The 8,118-nt window shown below is 35.2% G+C and overlaps 1 non-coding gene across 1 annotated transcript; it reads right to left on the bottom strand.

Annotated features, from left to right (window-relative positions):
- Positions 1-495: 495 nt before the first annotated feature.
- Positions 496-600, bottom strand: LOC136332694 (U6 spliceosomal RNA). The gene has a single exon (XR_010730856.1). It is a non-coding gene; the product is annotated as a U6 spliceosomal RNA (small nuclear RNA).
- Positions 601-8,118: the final 7,518 nt, after the last annotated feature.

Genomic DNA, 8,118 nt, shown 5'->3' on the forward strand with positions numbered 1-8,118 from the left:
TTGAGAGACAGTTCTTTCATAATTTTCTCTATTTCTTCTACAGAAATTGATCTATTTAAGCTTTTTATATATACTGGGGTCATATAAGTAAATTTTATTTCACTAGAAATTATACATTTTCTATAGAGTTATGCAGAATGGTCTCTCCTACTTGGTTCTAGGATTCTCTATATCAATGTTTATTTCCTATTTCCATTTCTTATTTTGCATATGTGTGCTTTCTCCCACTTGATTAGGTAAACTAATGGTTTTTCTATTTTATTGATTTTCTCCAAAGAAACAGAAATTTTAATTTATTTGTTATATAGTTTCCCTGTACTCTACCTCAATAGTGTCTGCATTTATATTTATTATGTATTCCTTTTGCTTTCATTTGAGTTTTCTTTTTCTACTTGAGTTGAAAAATTAAGTCATATATTTTTATTCTTTTATTTTCCTCTGGTCACTACTATTATGTCACTTAGATTCTGACAACTAGACATTATTTTACTTATTTTCAATACAAAACACTTCACGAATTTGCATGTCATCTTTGCACAGAGGCCATGCTAATCTTCTCTGTATTATTCCAATTTTAGTATTATGCTGCCAAAATGAGCACTAGACATTATTGTTTTCCAAGAAATTCTGGAATTTTCATTTGTATTTTCCTTTTCAGCCAAGAGTTATTTGCTAGAGGGTTTTAAAAATTGTAGTTGTAAGAAGCTTTCTGGGTTTTTTTTTTTACTTTATTATTGATTTCTAGTGTTCTTAAAAATGGAATAAAAGAATGTTATTAGTAATAAATATATGGTATTTGTTGAGATTTTTGTTGACTCAATATGTGACTTACTTTCATAAATGCTCATGTGCACTTGAGAAGCAGGTATATTTTCTACTATCAGAGTGTGAATTTTGATATATGCATTAGAGCTACATATTTATTATATTGTTTTAGGACTTTTTTATTCTTACATCTTTTGTTTAAATTGCCATGTCTTGAATTAAGAATCATATGTTATAGATTCATACAATTAGTGTGTTTCTATTTTTTTTTCTTTCACCTCTTTTAAGTACAAATTTATGAAGGTAAATTATTTATGAAGTTGTGGTATTAGTTGGTTCATATAATTCCTAATTTTTATACTTCATTGTTGCTTTAAGCATAGGAAGTATCCTTCTTTGCTTCATTTAATGTTTTTGGCATGAATTCTACTTTGATATTAGAATCATATACCTTGCTTTCTTGTTGTTTGTATTTGCCTGGTATTTCTGTCCATCCTTTTATTTTTAAGCTTTCTGGCTCACTGTATTTTAGATATGTCTCTTAAATAAAGCATATATTGACCTTTGTTTTACCCTGAAATTGAAAATCTTTCTTTATTTAGGTGAATTAAGTCCATTTATATTTATTATTTATTTATTTAATTTTGATCCCTTGGAGAATCATTTTTTACTTTTTATTTAATTTATTGGAGTGGCATTGGTCAATAAAATTATATAGGCTTCAGGTGTACAATTCTATAATCCATCATCTGTGTATTATATTATGTGTTCACCACCCCAAGTCAAGACTGCTTCCATCACCATTTATCCTCACTTTATCCTCCTCTATCTTCCCCCACCCCTTTTTCTCTCTGGCAGTCACCATACTGTTGTATGTCTCCAGGAATTTTTTGTTTGATTGTTTTGCTTAGTCCTTATCCTTTTTCACCAGCTCCACAATCCCACTTATATTTATTGATATGACGTATGTATTTTATCTCAACTGAAATAATACAAAGTATATTTCCTGACCACAGTTGAAATAGCCCATAGGTCAGAAAAGAAGTCACAAAGGAAATTAGAAATATGTTTAATTGACTGAAAAAAACGCAACATATCAGAATTTGTGGCATTCGGGGAAATTTGAGAAACTGTTTCTTTTAGAAACAAGGAATGTCTTGAATCAATAATCTAAGCTTCCACTTTAGGAAATAGAGGAAAACTAAACCAAAAGGAAGCATAAAGAAGAAAATAAGAATGTTAAGAGCAGAAATCAGTGAAATTGAAAATAGAGAAACTAAAAATAATGAAGCCAAAGCTGGTTCTTTGAAAAGTTCAGCATAGTTGATATATTCAATTGATCAAAATACATAAATGAAAGGGAGAGCAGATAGTAATTGCCAATACTGGAATGTAAGAGGCAACATAACTACATATGCTACAGACATAAAAAAATACAAGACGATATTACAACCAATTTATTTTCAACAGGTTTAACAACAAAAATAAAATTCACATATTCTTTAAAAGATATAAACCACCAAAGCTTACTAAATAAGAACTAGACTGCCTAATAGTCCTATATCTGTTTTTATATTTGAATTTATAGGTAAAACTTTCCCACGAAGAAGTCTCCAGGCCTAGAAGTCTTCACTGGTGAATTCTACCAAACATTTAAGAAAGCTATAATGCCACTTGACCAGGTGGTGGCGCAGTGGATAGAACGTTGTCCTGGGACACTGAGGACCCAGATCAGTTTCAAGAACCCGAGCTCTCCAGCTTGAGCACAGGCTCACCAGTTTGAGCACAGGGTCACAGGCTTGAACGTGGGATCATAGACATGACCCCATGGTTACTGCCTTGAGCAAGGGGACACTGGCTCAACGGAGCCAACCCCCATGCCGGTCAAGGCACATATGAAAAAGCAATCAATGAAAAACTAAGGTGCTGCAACTATGAGTTGATGCTTCTCATCTCTCTCCTTTCTTGTCTGTTTCTGTCTGTCCTTTTCTATCTCTCTCTCTCTCTCTAAAAAAAATAAATTTAATTAAATTTAAAAAAGAAAGAAAAAGTTATAATACCAGTTCTATATAAATTCTTTCAGAAAACAAATAAAGAGGGAGCACTTCCCAATTCATTTTATGAGGTCAGCATTACTCCAGTACTAAAACCAGAAAATGATGTATGTTAGTCCATTTGTGCTACTATAATATAACAAAGTATCACAGACTGGTTGACTTATAAACAACAAAAATTTATTTTTTACAGCTCTGGAGACTGGGAAGTCCAAGATCAAGTCTCTGGCAGATTTATTGTCTGGTGAAGGCCCACCGTGAGGTTCACTGTGAAAGGGGTTAGAGAGCTCTGTGGGGGTCTCTTTAATCAGAGCCCTAATCCCATGCATGAGAGTGGTTTAGGCCCCTTCTCCTAATACCATCACATTGAGTATTAGGTTTCAACATATGAATATTAGAAAGACACAAATATTCCACCTATAGCAAGATATTAAGAGGAAAAAAACTATAAACCAATATAAATCATGAATATACACACTAAAATCTTTAACAAAAAATAGCATATCAAATCCAGCAACATGTAGGAAGTATAATACATCATAACCAAGTGGGGTCTTTCTTAGGAATGCAAAGTTGTTTCAATATTTGAAAATCAGTGTAATTCACCCCCTTAACAGACTAAAAAATATCACCTCAATAAAAGCAGAAAAAAACATTTGACAAATTCCGTATCTGTATTATTTTTTGAAAAAAAATATAAACAAATAAGTATAGAAAGAAACTTCCTTAACCTGATAAAGGGGATCTATGAAAAATCTAGATCTAGCATCGTGGTAAAAGATTGAGTGCTTTCCTCCTAAGATCAGGAATAAGACAAGGATGTTCACTCTCATTACTTTTTTTCAACTTAGTATTGGAGGTCATAGCCAGTTCAGGAAGACAAGAAAAAGAAATAAAAGACATAGATTTGAAAGAAAAAATAAGCCTGTTTGTATTTATAAACAACAAAGTTATGTTGAAAATACAAAAACATCTACAAACAACAACAAAAAAACCCTAAAATAATTAGTGAGTTTAATTAGTCAGTTTGCAGGATATAAAGCCAGTTTACAAAAGTCATTTTATTTCTATGTGCTAGCAATAAACAATTGTTAACTGAAATGAAAACAGCATAAAAATGTGAAATACTTAGGTACAAGTCTAGTATGCAAGATCCGAATACTGAAAGTGGCAAAATAATAATAAATGAAATTTTAAACCTAAATAAGTAGAGAGATAGTCATGGTCAAAAGATTCAAAAAATGGTTGAGATGTCAATTCTCCCCAAATTGACTTACTAATTCAAAATAATTCCAATCATTTTTGAGAATTTGACATGTTAATTCTAACATTTGAAAATTAATGCAAAAATGAAAGGACCTGAAATAGTAAAATTAAATTTGAAAATAATAGTTGGAGAAGTCATACTACTTGATTTTAACTTATTATAAAGCTATAGTAAAATAAAAGAAAGAAAATGACTATGGCAGTCAAGAAAAAGCTATAGTAATCAAGACAGTGTAAGATTTACATAATGATAGACATATAGATCAATGGTATGAAATTAAAAGTCAGAATTAGACCTATATATATATGGTCAATTGATTTTTTTAAACAAACATGTTAAGATAATTCAGTGGTTAAGGATAGTATTTTCAACAAATAATCCTGGAACAAGTGAATATATAATACATACACAGGGGGAAAAAAAAAAGTCAACCCTTATCTCACACCATATATAAAAATTTGTTTGAAATGTAAATTAGGTCATAGACCTAAATGTAAGATTATAAACTATAAAACTTGTAGGAGAAAAACTTTATTTCCCTGGTTTAGGCAATGATTTCTTGGATCACACAAAGCATGAAGAAGCAGAGAAAATGCCTAACCAGGCGGTGGCGCAGTGGATACAGTGTTGGACTGGGATGCGGAGGACCCAGGTTCGAGACCCCGAGGTCACCAGCTTGAACGTGGGCTCATCTGGTTTGAGCAAAGCTCACCAGCTCGGACCCAAGGTTGCTGGCTCAAGAAAGGGGTTACTCGGTCTGCTGAAGGCCCATGGTCAAGGCACATAGGAGAAAGCAATCAATGAACAACTAAGGTGTCGTAATGAAAAACTGATGATTGATGCTTCTCATCTTTCTCTGTTCCTGTCTGTCCCTATCTATCCCTCTCTATGGATCTCTCTCTGTCTCTGTAAAACAACAACAACAAAAAAAAAAGAAGAAGGAGGAGGCCTCTGTCAGTCTTCCTTGTCACAATTCCCCTAAACAGTGATTTTTAATGGGTATGCTGCAAGAATTTTTAAAACATGCAATATCTATTCAGTCAGGGGCACTGACCTCTTTTCCCTTAGAATATCAAACAGAAAAATGACAACAGACAACACAATAGTCATCCCTTGTGGATGCCCTGTCTTGAACTATAAATACATATATAGATCATATAATAGAGTTGTATCTTATTGGTCACATCGCCCAATCAGGTTGTGCCTAGTTGGTTAATTCTTGGTAACAGAAATCCTTATACTGTATACAAGTATAGGCACCTGATTTTTTAAAAGTCACTTTGTTATTTATTTGTTTATTTATTTTCTTGGAGGGTTGAATCTTTTATTTTGTTATATTTTTAATTGAATTTATTGGGGTGACACTGGATAACATAATTATACACGTTTCAGGTGCCTAACTCTACAACACATCTCTGTACTCCATATTGTTTGTTCACCCACCCAAGTCATGTCTTTGCCTATCACTATTTATCACACCTACACCCTATTATTGTTTTTATAAATCAATTAAAATTATACTTATTTTTTCAGTAATTAGTTTATGTGTGCCATGAGATGAACAAGGTTGAAAATCATTGGCCCAGCCTAAGCATTGTCTTTTGTCTTCCCTTTTAAGTCTCTTTAAAACTAAAACTTGCCTGACCAGGCGGTGGTGCAGTGGCTAGAGCATCAGCCTGGGATGCAGAGGACCCAGGTTCAAAACCCTGAGGTTGCTTGTTTGAGCACAAGCTCATCCAGCTTGAGTGCGGGTCATTGGCTTGAGCATGGGCTAATAGATATGACCCCATGGTCGCTGGCTTGAGCCCAAAGGTCACTGGCTTTAGTCCAAGGTCACTGACTTGAGCAAGGGGTCACTGGTTCTGCTGTAGCCCCTGGTCAAGGCACATATGAGAAAAGAATAAACAACTAAGGAGCTGCAATGAAGAACTGGTGCTTCTCATTTCTCTTCCTTCCTGTCTGTCCCTATCTGTCTCTCTCACTAAAAAAATAAAATAACTAAAACTAAAACTTAAGTGCTATGGAATGAATTGTGTCCTCCCACACCCCTCAAATAATGTTGCAATGTGATTTTATTTGGAAATTATTCTTAGCAGATGATGAAGTTAAGGTAAGGTTATTAAGTTGGGCCTCAATTCATTGTAACTGGTGTCCTTATAAAAGGAGAATTGAGGACACAGAGGCAAAAACACACACACATATAGAGCAGAGATAATGTGAAGACACAGGAGGAATATCATCTGCAAGCTATGGAACACCTGAGGTGTTCATAGGTGAAAGGTCATTGGCTTGAGCATGGGAAGAGTCTCACTCAGCCCTCAGAAGAAACCAACTGATTTCAGGCTTCTAGCATTTAGAAGTGTGAGAACAAATGTCTGTTGTTTAAGCCACCTAGTTGTGGTACTTTGCTATGGCAGCCTCAGGAAGCTAACAAGATAGGGATCAGTGAATGCTCCCCAGAGCATCTGGCATTAGCACTCACTTTCCCTCATTTTTTATCTCTGTAGATATCTCTTACTTTCTCACCAGAGCAACGCTGCATTCCAAAGTATGTTTTATTTTATTTTTATTTTTTCCTTTATTATTATTACTTTTTTTAATTAAGTGAGAGGCTGGAAGGCAGAGAGACAGCCTCCCGCATGTGCCGTATCTGGGACCCACTTGGCAAGACACTTACTTACTGGGCGATGCTCTGCCTATCTAAGGCTGTTGCTCTGTTGCTTGGCAACTGAGCTATTTTAGTACCTGAAGAAAGGCCTTGATGCCATCCACCCTCAGCACTGGGAACCAACTTGCTCAAATGAGCCAAGGCTGCAAGAGGTGGGTAAGAGAGAAGAGAAAGAGAGAGGAGGGAGGGATGGAGAAGCACATGGTTGCTTCTGCAATGTGCCCTGACCAGAATTGAACCTGAAACTTCCACATGCTAGGCCATCACTCTACTGCTGAACCAATCAGCCAGGGCCTCCAAAGTATGTTTTTAAAAGTATCTTATTTGTTTCGTTTTCAAAAGATTTTTTTAAAAAGGAAATCTAGTCTTCAATTTGCTGTTAATGTAAGTCTACTTGCCTCTTCTAGAGTGACTTTTTTGATAATGGTGTTTCATTTCTCTCAGGTACTTATTACTTTCCAAGTCTAATTTATTATTTTTATTATTATGCCTTCATTATGCCTCATATTCTATTATACTCTGTTTATGGTATTTTTCTCATTAAATTGCTAGTTTCTTGAAAGTTGAGAGGGTGTCTTACTCACCTTTTAATACTCAGCATATAGAAAAATACCTCACATTTAATAGGTATTTAATAAGTGTGATTATTATTTTTTAAGTTATAGTCTTCCCCCCTCCCCCTTTTTTTGTATTTTTTGAAGTTAGAAGGGGGCGGGGAGGCAGTCGGACTCCCGCATGTGCCCGACCAGGATCCACCGGGCATGCCCACCAGGGGGCGTTGCTTCGCTGCAGCTGGAGCCATTGTAGTGCCTGAGACGGAGGCCATGGAGCCATCCTCAGCACCCGGGCCAACTTTGCTCCAGTGGAGCCTTGGCTGCTAGAGAGGAAGAGAGAGATAGAGAGAAAGGAGAGGGAGAAGGGTGGAGAAGCAGATGGGTGCTTCTCCTGTGTGCCCTGGCCAGGAATTGAACCCAGGACTTCCACACGCCAGGCTGACGCTCCATCGCTGAGCCAGCCAACCAGGGCTAATAAGTGTGATTATTAAACTGAATGTATCTGTATATTGGTCACATGCATAAGTATATGAGTTACATGAAGTGATGGCTTTAATTCTTAAATCACAGTTTTTATTCTTAACCACAGATGTCTGTTACTCAAGGTTATGGTCACTTAGGAGGGATTTTTTTTCTTTCTATTAATATTACTAAAAGTCTTAGGTGTATGGCCTTCCAAGTCTCCCAGAATATGAAATAACTTACTAATAAATATTATTCCTAATTATTAGAATCCTATAACATAAATAGTATTGTCTCCATTTTACAAATGAGTAAAGAGGATTAGAAAGATTAAGTGCGTATTTCAAG

Source organism: Saccopteryx bilineata, chromosome 3 (assembly GCF_036850765.1).
Source record: "Saccopteryx bilineata isolate mSacBil1 chromosome 3, mSacBil1_pri_phased_curated, whole genome shotgun sequence".
Taxonomy (NCBI): domain Eukaryota; kingdom Metazoa; phylum Chordata; class Mammalia; order Chiroptera; family Emballonuridae; genus Saccopteryx; species Saccopteryx bilineata.